General features: G+C 38.0%; 1 protein-coding gene across 6 annotated transcripts in view; it reads left to right on the top strand.

The window, feature by feature from the left end:
- Window positions 1-20,356, top strand: part of FAM214A (family with sequence similarity 214 member A) — a 95,065-nt gene that overhangs the window by 41,967 nt on the left and 32,742 nt on the right. The gene's annotated exons all lie outside the window — the stretch shown is intronic.

Genomic DNA, 20,356 nt, shown 5'->3' with positions numbered 1-20,356 from the left:
TTTTTAAATAAACTTTCCTTTTTTTGAAGATTTTATTTATTTATTTGACACAGAGAGTGTACAAGCAGGCAGAGCGGCAGGTAGAGGGAGAGGGAGAAGCAGGCTCCCCGACAAGCAGGGAACCCCATGCGGGGCTCGATCCCAGGACCCTGGGATCATGACCCAAGCTGAAGGCAGACACCCAACTGAGTGGGCCACCCAGGCACCCCTAAACTTTATTTCTTTAGAATAGTTTTAGTTTCACAGTAGAGCACAAAGTATAGAATTCCCATGTATGCCCTGTCCCCACAGATGCACAAGCTCCCCCACTGTCCATATCCTATGCCACAGTGGTACATTTATTATAATTGATGAACCTATGTTGACATATCATCATCACCCAAAGTCCATAGTTTACATTAGAGTTCAGTTCACTCTTGGTGAATAAGAATATATATGTTTTGTGGCATTTTATAGGAGGTAAATATTTTTTTTTTAATATTGGATATTTTATTTCTTCCTTTTAAGTCTTTTTATTTATTTATTTGAGAGAGCAAGAATGAGAGAGAGAGAGAGCACATGACATGAAAGGGGGAAGGGTCAGAGGGAGAAGCGGACTCCCTGCTGAGCAGGGAGCCCAATGTGGGACTCGATCCCGCAACTCCAGGATCATGACCCGAGCCGAAGGCAGTCGCTTAACCGACTGAGCCACCCAGGCGCCCCGGAGGTAAATATTTTTTAACATATGGTTAATTTTATTTTGGATTTTAAGTAATATACATTCAAAAATGGTAATTTTTTTTGGCAATTCTTGTACAGTTTTTTAGCTTTTCTAAAAATTTTCCTTTGCAGTCATGGGGCATTCTAAATTAAGTAAAAAGATGGCATTTCTTTGAGGGATTTATTTTACATGCTTATTTATCAAGTAAAAATGACTTTATTGGGGTGCCTGGGTGGCTCTGTCATTAAGTGTCTGCCTTCGGCTCAGGGCATGACCCCAGGGTCCTGGGATCAAGCCCCACATCGGGCTCCCTGCTTGGCAGGAAGCCTGCTTCTCCCTCTCCCACTCCCCCTACTTGTGTTCCCTCTCACTTTGTCTCTCTCTGTCAAATAAATAAACAAAATCTTTAAAAAAAATGACTTTATTATAACCCTTCTCAACCTGTTAAAGGACATCTATGAAAAATCTATACCTAATATCCACTTAGTGGTAAAATATTGAATACTTTTTTGTTAAGATCAGAAAGAAGGTATGCTATCTAGCTACTTCTTTTATTTATTTATTTTTTAAAGAATTTATTTATTTGACAGAGACATAGAGAGGGAACACAAGCAGGGGGAGTGAGAGAGGGAGAAGCAGGCTTTCTGTGGAGCAGGGAGCCTGATGTGGTGCTCGATCCCAGGACCCTGGGACCATGACTCGAGCCGAAGGCAGACGCTTAATGACTGAGCCACCAGGCACCCTGCTACTTCTTTTATTTAAAAAAAAGATTTATTTATTTGAGAGAGAGAGAGCACACACATGGGATGGGGAGGGTCAGAAGGAGAGGGAGGGAGAGAATTTCAAGCAGAGTCCCCATTGAGCACAGAGCCCAAAGTGTGGCTCCATCTCACGACCCTGAGATCATGACCTGAGCCAGAATCAAGAATCAGATGCTCAAATGACTGAGCCACCTGGGAGCCCCTCACTTCTACACCACATTGTATACCTAGCCGTTGCCATACGGTAAGAAAAAGAAATTAACATAAAGACTGGAAAGAAATAAGCAAAGTTCTATTTGCAGTAACATAATTGTTTATATAGAAAATCCTAATATAAAGGATATAGAAATGAATGACCTAAGCTCTATCTTCAAGAATCTCACTGGTTAGTAGCTTTAATACCAATACATATCAGAAGAAATATCTGCCTGAGGAAGTAGGGAGGTTTCACCTGTGCCCTCTGTTATGTGATTTTTTTTTTTAAGATTTTGTTTATTTATTTGAGAGAGAGAATGAGAGACAGAGTGCATGAGAGGGAAGAGAGTCAGAGGGAGAAGCAGACTCCCCGCTGAGCAGGGAGCCCGATGTGGGACTCGATCCTGGGACTCCAGGATCATGACCTGAGCCGAAGGCAGTCGCTCAACCAACTGAGCCACCCAGGCGCCCTCTGTTATGTGATTTTTAAACTGGTTTTTCCATAATAAGAGTTTGGGCTTTAAATTGAAAATAATGGAACCATTATGGAGTTTTAGGCCAACATAATTACATTTATATTTTACTTAGAAGTCTAACAAGGGAGGTGGGGCTGGATGGGAAGGGTAAGAGACTAGATGCAGGGAGATCAATCATGGAGCTGTTGTAATTATCCATGCAAGAGATTATGGCCTTAGTCGTTTTGACAAAGGTCATAGAGGGAGGAAGAAAGTGGCTAGAGCTATTTATAGGACTCAATTACCAAGTTTTTTGCTTGGGCAGTTGAGCATGGATAATGTTAGATTATATGGAGAACTCAAGAGGGAAGAGCAGATTTGGCATTGGAGGAGCATGGGTGTTAGGGAGGAGTAGGATATAATATTGGACGTAGTGAATTCCAATATATCATTATTTTTTTTTAAGATTTTTTTATTTATTTGACAGAGAGAGACACAGTGAGAGGGAATACAAGCAGGGTAGAGAGAGAAGGAGAAGCAGGCTTCCTTCCGAGCAGGGAGCCCAATGCCGGGCTCGATCCCAGGACCCTGGGACCATGACCTGAGCCCAAGGCAGACGCTTAACGACTGAGCCACCCAGGCGCCCTCATTATTTTTATTTTCATTTCCCCTTTACTCCTCACTCTTCTGTCTCAGTTTTCTCCACTTGCCTGCACCTTGATTTCCTTAAATAGTTCTTTGACATACCACACTTCTGTTCATCACAACAATTGTGTAAGGTGCTAGGATAGTTACCATAATTGCTAGGGAGTTATGGTACTACCCACCTTTTCCCTCTGAATTCCAACTAGGAGTATGTGCACATAATAGTAGAACAAGAAAGTATCAATTTATTAAACTGGGCATGCATCCTATAATACCCCAAGTGCAAGGCTTCTGGAAACTCACTTACGCCTGGTAATTTCACTCCCTCTTTTATTAATAGGGAACATACAGGCTCTAGGGGGCAGGCTCTAGCATGCCTTATCCAGGAATCTAGAGCTAAGGGCAACACTACCTCCTCTGAGTTTCAGGAAGGGACAAAAAATACGATTCCTGGCTTTTAGTCTTTGTGTATTAGCTTAGGCTGCTAAAACAAAATGGCATAGACTAGGTAGCTTAATCAACAGGAAATCCATTTTCTCACTGTTATGGAGGTTGAGTCCAAGATCAAGGTGCCGGCTGATTTGGTTTTTGGTAAGCGTTTCCTGAGTTTCAGACAGATGTCTTCTCATTGTGTGCCCACATGGTCTTTCCTGGTTGCATGTGCCTGGAGAAAGAGAGATAACTGTTATTCTTTCTATTAAGGCCTCCATTCCTATTGAATTAGGATCTTACCCTAATGACTTCATTTAACCTTAATCATCTCCTCAAAGTGCTGTCTCCAAATACAGTCACATTGAGGGTTAGGGCTTCAACATATGAGTGTTAAGGGGACACAATTCAGCCCATAGCACTTGGTAACCTCACTTCAGGGGTGGTCCATTGACTATTAAAATCATACCAGTCATTTGCTTTTCAAATATTTAGAGATTTTCCAGATAACTTTCTCTTACTGGTTTCTAATTTAGTTCCATTGTGGTTGGAGAATACACTGTAGGTGATTAAATCCTTTTAAATTTATTGAGATTTGTTTTATGGCCCAGAATATGGTCAGTTTATTTTGGTAAATATTTTGAGTACCGAGTACGAACGTGTATTCTGCTTTTGTTGAGTGGAGTGTTCTGTAAATGCCAATTAGGTCAAGTTGATGGTATTATTCAAGTTTTTTATATTCTTACTGATTTTCTGTTATTTATCCTATTGATTATTGTAAAAGGGGGGTGTTGAAACCTCCAAATATAATTGAGTGTCTGTTTCTCCTTATGTAGTTCTGTCAGTTTTTACTTTAAACATTTTGAAGCTATTTTAGTAGGTACATAAATGTTTAGGGCTATTATGCTTTCTTGATGGATTGGCCTCATAATCATTATGAAATAGTCATCATTATCACTTGCAATGTCATTTGTTCTGGAATCTATATTATCTGATATTAATATAGCCTCTCCAGCTTTCTTTTGAATAATGTTAGCATGGTGTATCTTTTTCTAATCTTCAACTTTTAGTTTATTTGTGTCTTTATATTCAAACTGGGTTTCTTATAGGTAATATGTAGTTGTGTCTTGCTTTTTTATACAGTCTGCAATCTGTGCTTTTTAATTAGACCATTTGCATTTAGGATTATTGTTGATATGAATGGGATTAAATCTACCATCTTATTATTTACTTCTATTTGTCCCCTGTGGTCTTTGTTCCTGTTTTCATTGTTTTTTTTGTCTTTTATTGGATTTTTTTTTAAAGTCCAGTTTATCTCTTTTTGTTAACTTATTATAATTAGGTTTGTGGTATTCTTTGGTTTTGATTTTGATTCTTTTTTTGTTCTTTGATTTTGTTTTTTTTACTGGTTACTTTAATGCATGTGATTATCATCTTTGATTTGTCACAGTTTACCTTCAAGCACAGTATACCACTTTGTGTATAGTATAAGAACCTTATAATGATATAATTCCATTTCACCCTCTTCTGGCCTTTATACTATTGTTATGGTGCATTTTACATTGTTATGAGTCATACAGTATATTGCTATTAATTTTCCTTTAAATAGTGAATTCTATTTTAAAATGGTTTGAAAACCATTCTATATTTTATATTTACATATTTATGATTTCCAGTGCTGTTTGTGTAGACCCACATTTTTATTTATTTTTTTAAGATTTTATTTATTTGAGAGAGAGAGAATGAGAGAGAGCACATGAGGGAGGAGGGTCAGAGGGAGAAGAGAAGCAGACTCCCTGCTGAGCAGGGAGCCTGATGTGGGACTCGATCCTGGGACTCCAGGATCATGACCTGAGCTGAAGGCAGTCGCTTAACCAACTGAGCCACCCAGGCGCCCCGACCCCACATTTTTAAATGGTATCATTTTCCCTCTGATAGAGGGAAACATTTTTGGCAGTGTAGGTCTGTTGTTATTAATTTTTTTCACCTTTTTTTGTGTATGTCTAAAGAAGCATTCTGCTTGATTTTTCAAAGAATTCTAGGTTGACAGTTTTTTTCTTTTCCTTTTTTTAAAAGATTTTTATTTATTTATTTATTTGACAGAGAGAAAGAACACAAGCAGGGGGAGCCGCAGGCAGAGGGAGAGGGAGAAGCAGGCTCCCCACTGAGCAGATGTCAGTTTTCCTTCTGTGTGATGAAATTTTTAAAAGTTTATTTTTGTCACATAAATAAGAGAATATATTAAATTGTTTTTTTTAAGTTATGGAGTACATCATACACACAAAGAGTATGTGCATTATAATTTCTCATACAGTGACTATCCAAGAACATTATCAGTCTCTTGTGTAATGATTCCTGTGTGCCTTGCCTCAATTAGAGGTCTACCAGTCATACTTGAAATATCCACTCTTTTGAATTTTATATTAATTATTCCCTTGTACTTTATACTTTTACCACATATGTCTGCGATCATTAAGTATCTTGTTTAATTTTGCTTGTGTTTTAAGCTTTTACGTAAATAGAATCATCCTAGTTACAGTCTTCTGTAACCTGTGCGTAGCTATCACTTGTTCTTGTATTTATGTCTACTGTTGTATTGTGTCCTGTTATATGATATCCCACAATTTATCCACTTTATAGATGATAGAATTTGTTCTAATTTCCAGGATTTTTGTTATTACAGATGTTCCTTCTTTGAATATTCCTATATTCGTCTCCTAGTGAATGGGTACAAGATTTTCTTCGGTTTATTTGCTGAGCAGAGTAATTATTGAGTTGTAGGGCATACACTTCTTGGCTAGATAATGCCATTATTTTTCAAAGTGATCGTACCTGTGTTTACTTTTACTATCAGTATTTGAGTATTTCAGTTGCCCTACACATTTACTGACACTTATTTGTTCAGACTAATTTTCCCCCCTAGATCTGGTGATTTTGAAATGGTTTGTCATTGTGGATTTAGTTTGTATTTTATGATGATTAGGGATGTTCAGCATCATATGTTCATTAGCTTCTCAGGATTCTTAGGTAAACTATTCTGGATGTTCATCTTTTGTTGGTTATTTCATTTGCAGATTTTAGCTTCCTGTGTTGGCCTTCTTTTCAGTCTCTGGTGCCTTTGGTGTAGCACTTTGCTCTCTTTCCACAAGAAGTTTTTATAGCCTGCTATTAATAAAGACAACTGTTCTGCTCAGCAACCCGCTTGGAAAAGATAGTATAAAACAATTCTTTTAGAAGTTGGGGCTCCTTTTATAGAGTTGCTAGTAGAGCATGTGTGAGGAAACAAGAAAGCCTACTTTGGAATGTTTGAAAGATGGGAGTTTGGGAAAAAGTCCGAGGAACAGTTAGGAAACAAAGTGTTGGCTTTCCTTAGAAATTTTTTCCCTCTTTATTTGTTCAATTTCTTCTAGCTCTACTTTTACTCTGTTTTCCTTATATTTTTATATTTTCTCCCTTCTTATTTTCCTGCTGTTTGTTGTTCCCTCTTCATTCATTTTGTTTCTCCTCCTCTTCACATTTTTTTCTCTGTATTTTGATTCCAAATCTTAATTATTTTATTCTTTTCTGGTAGTTTTCTTTAAAAAAAATACCCTTATCCCCACACAAATGACTACAGTTGAATTGGTAAGGAGCCAGGAGGGGAATATGGATGGCACTTAGAGGCTAGAGGCTTTGCGTAATTGGAAATTTGAATTGAAGATAAAAAGGACATGTCTGTTAGGACCACCACACCTGGTCCTCTGGGAAGAGAATTGCCTTTCAGAGTTGTGTGGTGTACAAGTTTTACCTTCCTTATTCTTTTGTGGCCTAGAAAATTATTAACAGTTGGGGAGGAACAAATCCAACAATAATAAGTTGCACAAATGAGACTGAAATTTTTTTTATGAACTCACGGATTGTTTTACTACTATAAAAAGATGTTTATTTTGTGTTTTGCCTTTGTAGCATTTTTAGGTAAAATTATTTTAATGGAAATGATTTTATGGTAAATTCAAATTGGTAAGTAATTGCTTCTTTATAGTCAACATTTGCAAAGGTGGAAAAAGAGTTACTGTTTATTTTAAGTAACTTAAAGAACATAGAAACTCAGTGTGGCCTGAGTACTGAGTACACAAGGCCTGTCATATCTCACATCACACCTTTTATGCTTTCAGAATTTTTAAAGGTAATTTTTAGTCTTAAAACTAGAAATATTCAGCATTTAACATACTTAGATCCTGTTTCAAGAAGTTCAAAGTGCTTTATAAAATACTATTAAGCGTAAAATAGGGGCGCCTGGGTGGCTCAGTCATTAAGCATCTGCCTTCGGCTCAGGTCATGATCCCGGGGTCCTCGGACCGAGCCCTGCATCGCATCAGGCTCCCTGCTCGGCGGGAAGCCTGCTTCTCCCTCTCCCACTCCCTCTGCTTGTGTTCCCTCTCTCTCTGTGTCTCTCTCTGTCAAATAAATAAATAATATCTTAAAAAAAAACCATAAAATATCTAAGAATGGTTGAGTGAATATCCTATGTTGGTTTTGTTCACTATTATCTTAAGCTTTTGTATGTACATAAAATTTGTAAAATAATAGCTCCTGTAAGTCACAATGTCTACAAACATGAACAGCAGCATTAGAAAAATTTGAGAAATATTTTATAGCCCTGAAAATAATTAAAATACCCTGATTTCCACATGTCAAATCACTAAGCCTGCCTTTTGTTCTTTTCCATTGGTTATACTGGTCGTGCTAATTATTAACTATAGAGAATTAGTAATTAGAGAATTAGCCAAGGCCTTTCCTTTGGTTTCTGTGAGATTTAGTGTGATGAAGTCTGTGAGACCTGCCCCTCATGATTACCTATTCTCAGTATTTTAGAGAAGACACTATCAGATGGTAGAAATGGCTATCAAGTTGGAATTGAGAATTCTCCTGAAAAACTGATTACTAAGGCCCAGGAACATACATAAGTATAATAATTTTAGTGGTGGGAGGGGCAGTTAACAACTTTTTATTAGAATTTTAGTGTGAATAAGTTAGATTTTTAAAGAACATAAATAGAATGTAAAATAGAAATTAAAAGAACTTGTTTGATATCCTGACCATTTGTTGTAGGGCTCATCATTTGAGTTTACCTGCCCTGTAATAACTGAATTTGTCAGAGCTGGTCATACTTCAACATAGATCTTAAGTTGATCTACAAATGCTTAAGTCTTTTATTTAGCTAAATAACTACACTTAAATACTTTTTAAATTTTGCTTATGAATTCATTGAGCACCTCCTATATGCCAGGCATTGTCCTAAGCACTGATAATAGAATGATGACTATTTTATACCTGGCTCCTACTTGCATAGAGCTTATGGTCTAATTAGAGACATACGACCATTACAGTAGTGTGAGAATTGCAGTGGGAACACATGAAGCTTATGAGAGGGTTTTTTTCTGCATCTGCTTCCCACTTGAAATTTAACTGAAATCAGGGACTAGAAAGAAGTTGCCAGGTTTTCAACTTCTCCATTGGAGAATATACTGTTTGTAACAGTGTGTTCTTTTGTTAAGCCTTTTAATTCCTACTTCTCTTCCCTCTTTGGTGTTTTCTAACTCATTCACAACTCTTGTGTTGCAACTTTCAAAGGGTCAGGTTTAGTTTGGGTGGCCATGGCATACAGCAATTCATATCATATAATAGATATTGAGGAAACACACCTGGGTTGAAGCGCCTTATGTCTCAGTGGTAAAAAGTAGGATTCAGAGTGTTTGCATGGGCAAAGAAACAGACCATTCATAGTAGCCATGTAAACTGGAAAGTCCGGTTAGAATTCACAGGAAAACAGGGATTGGGGATTTTATAGTTGTTTTATAGTAAAGGATCAGAATCAATATTCAGAGGGGTGCCTGGGTGGCTGAGTTGTTAGCATCTGCCTTCGGCCCAGGTCATGATCCCAGGGTCCTGGGATCAAGCCCCACATCAGGCTCCTTCCTCGGCAGGAAGCCTGCTTCTCCCTCTCCCACTCCCCCTACTTGTGTTTCCTCTCTCACTGTGTCTCTCTCTCTCAAATAAATAAATAAATAAATAATCTTAAAAAAAAAAAAAAAAGAATCAATATTCAGAGGTTGGATAGCTGGTATAGTATGAACAACAAAAATGACCTGGGTACTAAGCCAACAAATACCTAAGGCTGAGTTTCCATTCATGATTCTTCCCTGACCCAGAATTGGAATTGGACTAATAGGGTAGTAGAATTTAGGTAGGCACACTGGATGAGACTTCTTTCTAAATCCTCAAATTTGTAACATTATACATATACAGGAGATGTTGTTTAATCCTCACTTTGCCATTATTATATTGCCATGTGTGTCTGAGCAGTTTCTTTAACTCTCTAAAGCCCAATTTTCTAAGGTACAAATGAATGAAAATTCATGCTCTTGATGGTTCTTTTGAGTTCTTCAATTTGTGACTTTTTTTTTTAAGATTTTATTAGAGAGAGAGAGAGAATGAGCAGGGGGAGGGGCAAAGGGAAAGGGAGAAGCCTAATGCCAGCCAGCCTCAGTCCCAGGACGCCAAGGCTGTAACTTGAGCCAAATGCAGACACTTAACTGACTGAGCCACCCAGGCATCCTTAATTTGTGACGTTATACAAAAGCCAAAACTTGGCTTTTTAAATTTTATTTTATTAAAAAAAAAAACAAACTTATCCCTTGTCATTTTGCCCACAGAAGCTGCTTATTTTTCTTTGATGATAAAGGGACCATGCTTGGTTTTAATTAACTCTTAGGTGTTTTTAAATGCACAAAAGAGACCATTGAAACAATTTATTTATAAGCAGATGTAATTGTACAGTTTTGCCAAGCATTATAAGAATAATGTTTCTAGGTGGGACATCCTCTTGCTCTTTCTGGAAGTGCATAATCTAGACCTTTCCATAATATCTAAATTGAAAGAACTTTAAACAGGGAAGACATAAGGCAAGGAAGGATTAGTTGTCCAAATTCATTTAGTACCAGGAATCCTTGAAGATAGTTTGTCTGAGTTGGTAGGTTAGGTCTGAGTCATTTTTGTGTGAAATGAAAAATAAGTATGAGCTTCTGTAATTGAGAATTAAGAACTATTTATTGGTAGTGGTAAGCAGGTTTTTAGAGCTAATTCTCTGCTTACTGATAATATGTATGTGATTTTGGGCAAATGACTTTACAGAATTAGTTTTCACATCTTTAAAACAAGAGGAAGACCTGTGTCATTGTATTTATATTTATCTTAAATTTAACAAACACTTCCATAGTGATCACTATGTGTCATATAATATTCTAAAAATTTATATAATCATTTAATTCTTCTAACTACTTTCTGAAGGTTGATACTATTATTATCCCCATTTAAAAGATATAAAAACTGAGGCAAAGAGAGGTTGTATAACTTGTCAAAGCCAAACAACTAGCAAGTAGTAGAACTGGTTGCCTGACCTCAGAGTTCATGCTCTCAACTATTAGTCAATGCTTTATCATAAGAATTAAAAAGAAGAAGCACTTGATAAAATACTTCACAGCTCAAGATGAGCATGATCATCTTTGTTTAATTGGATGTTTGGATTATGTGACAATTAAAATTTTTGGCCAGTTTTTGAAAGGGTAGGTTATTATAAAAGCATACATGTGACTTAGTGTTCCAGATGACACCTCAGAATATTGCAATGCTTTCATTATAATTTGTACTTCGGTGGTTATTTTATTATGTAGATGTACAGCAAAGATACTTGGTTGAATTCAAACCACACGCAAGTCCAGAAAGTTGCTTTTAAAAGTAAGCCCATGGCGGGGCGCCTGGGTGGCTCAATCGTTAAGCGTCTGCCTTCGGCTCAGGTCATGATCCCAGGGTCCTGAGATCGAGCCCCACTTCGGGCTCCCTGCTCCGCGGGAAGCCTGCCTCTCCCTCTCCCTCTCCCCCTGCTTGTGTTCCCTCTCTCGCTGTGTCTCTCTCTGTCAAATAAATAAATAAAATCTTAAAAAAAAAAAAAAGTAAGCCCATGGGGACATCTGGGTGGCTCAGTCTGTTAAATGTCTGCCTTCAGTTCAGGTCATGATCTCAGGACCCTGGGATTGAGCCCCACATTGGCCTCCCAGCTCAGCAGGGAGTCTGCTTCTCCCTGTCACTCCTGCTCTCTCTTGCTTTCTCTCTCAAATAAATAGAATCTTAAAAAAAAAACCAAAAAAACAAAAAAAAAATTTTAAAAAAAAGGTAATTCCATGATAAGTTTGTTTATAGATCACTTCCTTTTTCATAATAGAGTACTGAGGATTTTTTAATAATTGTTTATGTTTTGTTGTTGCTCAACAACAAAAGTATTTTTGTATATGAAGAATCTATAAGTGAAAATACTTGTGTCACTAATATTAATAAAACAATAGTCCACATGTGAAATGGCTCTTGTTCACAGCCACAGCCACTATTTTTTGCACTTGTCACTGAAGTCAACTTTGCCTTTTAGTCTCTGCTTAAAGACTTCTCATGGTATGTAAATCAAGCTGTACTTGAAATGAAGAAAAGTGGATTCTACTTTGCAATAGTGTACAACTCTGAACAAGAAAGCTGGAGCCTTTTTGCCTTACTTTCTTCATCTGGAAGTAAGGTAGATTAGGCTGCATGATTTCTAAGAACCTTTATAATTATCACTTAAAACAGAACCGTACAACGCATACCTTTGAGATTGGAACATATAGATGAGAAACCAAAACCTTTTCAATGTATGTAGAATTTAATCCATTGTTTCCATCCATGAAATATTTAAAATATTATAAAGAAATGGATGGGTCGGGTTACCTGTGGAACTCTGAATATAATGCTGAGTTTTTCCTGAAGTGTTGATTTGCACTGATCTATCCTCTCCCCTTTCATGGCCTCATTTGTGGTAAGTGGCTCATGTCTGGGCAAAGGTTGGCTGAAGTTAGCAGTACAGTCTGTTCATGGAACACAGTGAAACTTACCCATGTGGAGGTGAAATTCATGACCCTAGGACTGTGCGCCAGCACTCTGAAGTAACCATTCATAGCCTAGCTAGATTACATAAATTCTGGGGAAGAGTATAAAGTCAGTGAAAGATCAGTGTGGAAGTGAGTTAGGAAAGGGCTCTTTTGTGGAAAAAAAAAATAAGGACTCAGGAAACTTCTGAAATCTCAGAATTGTTAGAAAGAAGAAGAAGCCATGTTTAGTAGGTAGAAAAGAACAAACAGTGGTACAAGGAAGGAAACAAGTAGAGCTGGTATAGGGAACAGTTTGGCTGGCACAGAAAGACTATGTAGGGAGCAGTGAAAGAGACGAAGAAGCAACGGTGGAGACGGTTAAGACTCTATGATATGAGTGGAGTCTGAGGCAGGGTCACCTCAGTGTGTATAACCAAGAGTCAGCATTCACAGCAGAATCTGGCAGGGCGCAGCCTGGTATGGTGGTCCTGGCTCTAAGGTCAGGCTTAAGAGTTTACATGGGAATCAACAGCAGTTAGGGAGCCAGTAAAACAAATAGAGAAAACTTTGAGCTGAAAGGAATGTGATAGAATGGCTTTTCAGGAAGATTAATTGCACTAGGGTGCAAAGTGAGTAAGAAGGGGCTTAGAGTCCTACACCATAGCTAGGAGACTATTGTAGTAATTCAGGTATAAAATAAGAGCCTAACTTAGGTAACTGTCTTGAGGTTAAAAAGGAAGAGTTTTAAATCCGAGAAAAAATTATTATTATTTATTTACTTATCTGAGAGAGAGAGAGCAGGTTGAGGGGCAGAGAGGGAGAAGCCGACTCCCTGATGAGCAGTAAGCCCAATGACACAAGACTCAATCCCAGGATCCTGAGATTATGACCTGAGCTGAAGTCAGATGCTTAACCAACTGTGCCACCCAGGTGCCCCAAATCCAAGAAAAATTGAAAAGAACAAATTAGTAAGATTAGTGGCTGATTTTCAGGATCATAAAGAGGGAGAATTTCCTACCCTTGTCCCATAGACTTAGAAGGGAACTTCTTTTATTCTTGTTTTGAGATTTGGGGACAATTTTGTTTGATGATATTGTCTATTTAATACTTGTTTTTATAGAAAGGGCTGTTGTGATGCATGAATGGCCATTGTGCTCAAGGAGGACTAGGAAAGTAGGCTTTTGTATTTATCATCTATACTCTTGAGAATAATTGACAATGTATGTCACAACTGCCCAATCTTTCATCATCACTGTCTACTGAGATCACTGTTGTCAAGGTCACCAGTGACTTCCTTATTGTCAAATCCAGTGGTCACTTCTTTGTTTACATTTTATTAAACCACACCAGTGTTTGAAACCACTGGCCATGCCCTCCTTGATTTTTTTTTTCTTATACTTCCATGATACCATACTTGACAGCTCCTTTTGTTTGTTCATCATCCTCTCTTAGATCACTACTTAGTGGAATGCCCCAGAGCTCTGTCATGAGTTCCCAACATATTCTTCTAGGTAACTCTTGATTCTAAATATTCTCCAAATGCCAATGATTCCCTAAACTATATCCCCAAGCCTGGACAGCTATAGTAACCTCCTAACTAGTATACCCACTTTGGTTCTTTTTCCTATTAGCAACATAGCAGCCAGGGTGATCATTTTAAAATGTAAATCAGATCATGTCATTTCCTTAAAGCCATGCAATGACTTCACATTGAATTTATGACAAAATTTAAACTCCTTGCTCTAGCTTCAGAATCCTGTATAATCTGGTCCCTGACCACCATTGTAAACTTCATCTTGTACCAATTTCTCTCCCTCCTGCTGCCATTCCAGCCTCACTCCTCCAGCACATACCCATTCATTCTCACCTTGGACCCTCTGGTTAGAATGCTCTTTCCCCAGGGCACGTGAGTGGTGCAGTTGGTTGAGCGTCAGACTCAGTTTACTCTTGGTTTTGGCTCAGGTCTTGCTCTCAGTGTTGTGAGATTGAGCCCAGCATTGGGCTCCACACTCAGCACTGAGTCTGCTTGGTGTTCTCTCTCCTTCTCCCTCTAATGCTTGTTTTTTTTCTCTCTCTCTCATAAATAAATCCTTTAAAAAATACTCTTTCCCCTCATTTTTTGAATAGCTAGCTCCTTGTTCCGGCCTCAGCTTAAATGTTGCCTGCTCAGAAAAGCCTTCCCTGAACATGCAATATGAAAACATTCACATAATCACTCGCACATCACTCTTTTTACACTTACAGCATAGCACTTAGCACCATCTGATATTTTTCTTATTAATCTGTTCTTGTTTTTCTTTGCCACCACAAGCTCCAAGTCCCAGTGTTTAGGAAAGTGCCTGGCACACAGCAGGTATATAATAAATAATTGTTGAATATATGAAGTCTTAATACCTACATACTGGTTTTGTCAATAGAATCCAGTTCTTTGAGCATAACCTCTTCCACTAATTCTTAACACCCATTCTCAATTCCCCCCATATATGTTTCTCATATTACCAGTATGAGACTCTAGATCTTAATTTTTTAAATTTATTTTTAAAAAGCAAAAAGAAAAGACATTTTAAACTGCTCAGTTCCAATATTTCAACCAGTATGCTGTTACCTATGTTTGTCTTCACAAATTCCTGCATTAAGTAAACTATGACCTACTAAGTAGGAATTCTACAATGCAACAACTAAATAAAACGTGACACTAAGTAATGCTTTTATTTACATGTTACTTTTCAGTTAATAGGCCTTATCATTTATCTAATACCAACCCGAAAATATAGTTTATTTAAAATTTAGCTTTTGTGTTTTTATGTTCACTTTATAGGGCTGATAATATTTTGTTGTATGTGTCTTTCTATGCATGTGGAACATGTGATCCCACAAACACATGATCATAACATTCTCTCTTTTGAAACATTGTGTTTTCACTTTGAAGATAATTTTGGAGATATTTAACTGTACCACAGTATATTAACCAGTCCTATATTGTTGGACATTTAGGTTTATTCCATTTTTTAAAAACATTTTTATTTATTTATTTTAGAGAGAGAGAGGGCCGGGGGGAGAGAGTGAGCAGTTGGAGAAACAGAGGGAGAGGGAGAAGCAGACTCTCCGCTGAGCAGGGAAGGATCCCAGGACCCTGGGATTATGACCTGAGCAGAGGGCAGACGCTTAACCAACTGAGCCACCCAGGCGCCCTGGTTTATTCCATTTTAAAAAACTGGTATAGACATTTTAATAAATATCCTTTAATATTCAGCTTGGTGTACGTGTTATTTCCTTGATAAATTTGTGGAAGGAGAATTTTGATTGATGTTACCAGATTGTCCTCCATGAAGTAAAAATAAGAACATTATTTTTAAAGAAACTTTTTTTATTAGCAACGCCCAGGTTGTTCTGCTTCTCTTGTCATTGTATTTCATGTCATGACAAGCATGGAATCTTTCTACTACTTTGCCAGGCTTTAGAAGTAAACTGAACAGCATATACAGCAGCCCAGTGATGGGTAAGATACTTTTCTTCCTTTCTGTCTAGACAGAGCTTTGAAGTAGCTCTGAGCTATCCTGGGTTTTTGTTCTAAGTGACTACATGATGAGTAGTGGTTCAGAGGGGCTTCTAGTTAGGGTCTCTTGAGAAAGACGTAATGGTTCTGGCCTCTCTCATGGGTGTTTTTCTGAGCTACTTCTGAAGAACAGAGATTCACAGACTGTCAGGGTTGAAAGAACTCTTGCAAATCTGAGCTACCACTTGATATCTAAATCCCTCCAACCATACCCCTGGCATGTGTCTATCAGTCTGTCCTTGAATACCCCTGGTGATAAAGAATTTACTTCTCTTGAGAGTTAGTCCGTTTTATTTATGGATCACTCTGATCAGAGTTTTCCTAGGGGCCAAATTGTTCACCTCTTTTGTTAAACAGAACAGATGGGGAACTCCAGAGCCTAAAGTGCTGCAGGGCACTACAGAAGCACCAACAGAATCCTCATTACAGTCTTGGAGGTAGAGGGACTCTAGAGCTATGTTTTGATTCATTAATCCCCAGTCGCCAAAGATCTGTCCTTCATAACCTGTGAAAATTTGTGACATCCTTTCTGTTTTCTTAATGTTATGCTTTATATCAAATAAATTATTTCTTCTAAAATATGTAATTATTAGGTAAGCCTAACAGTCTGTATTTGTCTAGCTATGAAACAGTTTTTATATTTGTAAAAGAAAATTGTTTTCAGAAGCCCTAAAATCATAATTTATTTTTGGAATAAGCTGTGTGATCAAAATATCAAGTTATATCTATTGAATTTTCTTTCCTTTTTTTAAAAGATTTTATTTTATTTGAGACAGAGAGAGAACAAGCAGTGGGGAGGCGCAGAGAGAGAGAGAAGCAGACTCTCCCTGCTGAGCAGGAAGCCAGATGCGGGGCTCGATCCCAGGACTCTGAGATCATGACCTGAGCTGAAGGCAGCCGCTTAACCAACTGAGCCACCCAGGAGCCTCTCTATTGAATTTTCTTTAGCATGACATTTTCTCATTTACTATTCATGTTCCTTGTGGTAAACTCTGCTGTCTGTTGTTTTAGAGGTTGACATTATCAAAATTTTAGCTATGCAACTTTCCTAATGGCTACTGTGATTTAGTATTCTCATTTCTTAAAATTGAAACACCTGGCAGCTTCTTAAAGTTTGTCATCACATAGTCACATGCACTACTAAAATACGGTAGTATTTTAGTTTTCATAGTATCACTGTAATAATTCATGCTATTCCTGTGATTCTTATTTAATGTTTACATAGATAACTAATAGATAACTACTGTCATCTCTAATATTTGTTTCAAATTTTTCATTTAAATATTTAATACTCTGGCTAATTCAACAAGTCATCCAAAGGATTGTAGACTCCAGTCATGGTTTGGGAAGGTTTTTGTTTGTTTGTTTTTTATTTTTATTTTTTTATTTTTTAAAGATTTTATTTATTTATTTGACAGACAGGGAGAGAGGGAACACAAGCAGGGGAGTGGGAGAGGGAGAAGCAGGCTTCCCGTGGAGCAGGGAGCCCGATGCGGGGCTCAATCCCAGGACCCTGGGATCATGCCCTGAGCCGAAGGCAGATGCTTAACGACTGAGCCACCCAGGCGCCCCTGTTTGTTTGTTTTTTAAATAAGCTCTACACCCAATGTGGGGCTTGAACTCATGACCCCGAGATGAAGAGTTGCATGCTCTACCAATTGAGCCAGCCACACTCCCCTGGAGTTTTTTTTTTATCTTACTATCTCAGGACATTATGACTAAATGAACTAAATTTTAGCAAATGCTGTATTATTCAAAAGTGCTTTACATAACAGTTTAATTTTTATCACTTTAAACTTGATGATTCCTAGTGTGTAAACCATTCTGTGCTAGGGCTTTAGAAATTAATTATGGTTTTGCAGGCATAAGGATAACACTCTTATACTCCCTATCTTGTGTGCCCTTCCCCCCGGTAGGTTTTTTCTTAACTACAGATTTTTTTTTTTTTTAAAGTAGTAGCACATAAATATGAGACTTGTAGCTGACATCTTGGCATCACTCACCATCCTATAGATTAAGAGCGACTGCTCTGCCACAGTTCTTAGTTTTCCAGGATTGATTACCTGACAAACTCGGGAAGGAACAGGATAAGCCCAGAGAAATCTCTCAGGAGCTAAAATCATGCCACGTAGCCCATGGCAAGCCTGAAGTAACCCTGAAAACCCACAGAACCACCAGAGAGAGGGATTGAGTGGAATCTTTTACATCTTTTGCTTTCCTTTGAGGGACACCAGGAAACTCAGTGGGTCCCAGGAGACTAAAGGAGACCCTTGAATTTTAAATCTAATTGGTTCCTAGAGGAAAGTTGAAAGCTGAGACTATTCCCTTACTTTTCTTCTTGGCACATTATTAAAAATTGGGATTCTATTCCTGGAAACTACAGATCTTCCTTGACTTAAAATGGGGTTATGTCCTGATAAACCCATTGTAATTTGAAAATATCTTAAGTGAAAAAAGCATCTACCCTTCTAACCTAGCAAACATCAGAGCTTAGCCTAGCCTGCCTTGAATGTGCCCAGAACACTAACATTATTCTATGGCTGGGCAAAATCATCTAACACAAAGCCTATTTTATAATAAAGTGTTGACTATGTTTTATAATTTATTGGATACTGTACTGAAAGTGAGAAATAGAATGGTTGTATGAGTATAGAATGGTCATAAGTGTATTGGTTGTTTACCTTCTCCATCATGTGGCTGACCAGGAGCTGTAGCTCGCTACAGCTGCCCAGTGTTATGAGAGTCTCCTACCATACTGCCAGCCTGAGAAAAGATCAAAATTCAAAGTAAGGCTTCTACTGAATACATACCACTTTCACACCATTGTCAAGTCAAAAAATCCTAAGTTGATCAGGGATTGTCTGTAATTCTATATAATAAATGTTCCAAAATGTATTATTTTTTAGAAGATTTTATTTATTTATTTGACAGAGAGACACAGCCAGAGAGGGAACACAAGCAGGGAGAGTGGGAGAGGGAGAAGCAGGCTTCCTGCAGAGCAGGGAGCCCAGTGCGCAGCTCAATCCCAGGACCCTGGGATCATGACCCGAGCTGAGGGCAGACGCTTAATGACTGAGCCACCCAGGCGCCCCCCAAAATGTATTATTAAATTATATATTGCATATGTTATTTTTACAAACATAAAGTATATCATAATAATATTTTTAGCTGCAATGAAAGAATGCAGGTATGGGGTGGTTAATCTAGGTTAAGGACCTAGATTCTGGAGCCACACTGTGTAGATTCAAATTCCAGCTTTGGTGGAATTAGCTGGGTGATCTTAGGCAAGTTACTTCTCTATGCTTCAGTTATCTGTAAAATGGTGGTAACAGTTCTCACCTTTTAGAGCTGTTCTGAGGATTAAATGGGTTAATGTGTAAAAAGTACTTAGAAATGGGTAAAGAAGATGTGGTATATATACACAATGGAATATTATGCAGCCATCAAAAGGAATGAGATCTTGCCATTTGCAACGACATGGATGGAACTGGAGGGTGTTATGCTGAGTGAAATAAGTCAATCAGAGAAACACATGTTTCATATGACCTCGCTGATATGAGGAATTTTTAACCTCAGGAAACAAACTGAGGGTTGCTGGAGTGGTGGGGGGTGGGAGGGATGGGGTGGCTGGGTGATAGACATTGGGGAGGGTATGTGCTATGGTGAGCACTGTGAATTGTGCAAGACTGTTGAATCACAGATCTGTACTTCTGAAACAAATAATGCAATATATGTTAAAAAAAGAAGAAGAAGAAGATACCAGGAGGGGAAGAATGAAGGGGAGTAAGTCGGAGGGGGAGACGAACCATGAGAGAGGATGGACTCTGAAAAACAAACGGGTTTCTAGAGGGGAGGGGAGTGGGGGGATGGGTAAGCCTGGTGATGGGTATTAAGGAGGGCACGGTCTACGTGGAGCACTGGGTGTTATGTACAAACAATGAATCATGGAACACTACATCAAAAACTAATGATGTATGGTGATTAACATAACAATAAAAAATTTAAAAAAAGTACTTAGAACTGGCAATGCCTGACAATGTTACTAAGTGTTGGCTGTTATTTTATGTGTTGCACATGGTCATTTTAGGGAAATTTTTCTGAATGGTCTTAAAATACCAGCTCAGTAAATTTTGGCTTTTAAGGCTGCTTCTTTTTCTGATAAGCCTTCCTAAGGCTAAAAATAGGCATTCTTCATCATACGCTTCAAGACTATTCATGATCTGACTCCAATTCTTTCTTTTCCATGCTTTATACAAATTCTCTACTCAAAAGTTATGTTTCTTCTCTCCTGGTTCTGCTCAATGCCTGCCTTTTTTTTTTTTTTAATTTATTTCAGTATAGTTGACACACAATGTTACATTACTTTCATGTGTACAACATAGAGGTTCAGTTTCTCTATGCTAGGCTCACCACAAGTGTAGCTACCATCTGTCACCTACAATGCTCTTACAGTATCATTGACTGTGTTCCCTGTGTTGAGCCTTTTATTCCTGTGACTTACTCCGTATCTGGAAACTTGTATCTCCCCCTCCCCTTCACCCATTTTACCCAATCCCTAACCCCTTTCCCTCTGACAACCATCAGTTTGTTCTCTGTATATATAGGTCTGATTCTGCTTTTTTGTTTATTTCAATGCCTACCTCTTTTGCAAAATTTTACCACTGTTACACATTTATCAAATG

The sequence above is a fragment of the Zalophus californianus genome, chromosome 6, assembly GCF_009762305.2.
Source record: "Zalophus californianus isolate mZalCal1 chromosome 6, mZalCal1.pri.v2, whole genome shotgun sequence".
Lineage (NCBI taxonomy): Eukaryota > Metazoa > Chordata > Mammalia > Carnivora > Otariidae > Zalophus > Zalophus californianus.
The sequence above is the reverse complement of the archived record's forward strand: the minus strand, read 5'-3'. Positions and strand labels throughout refer to the sequence as shown.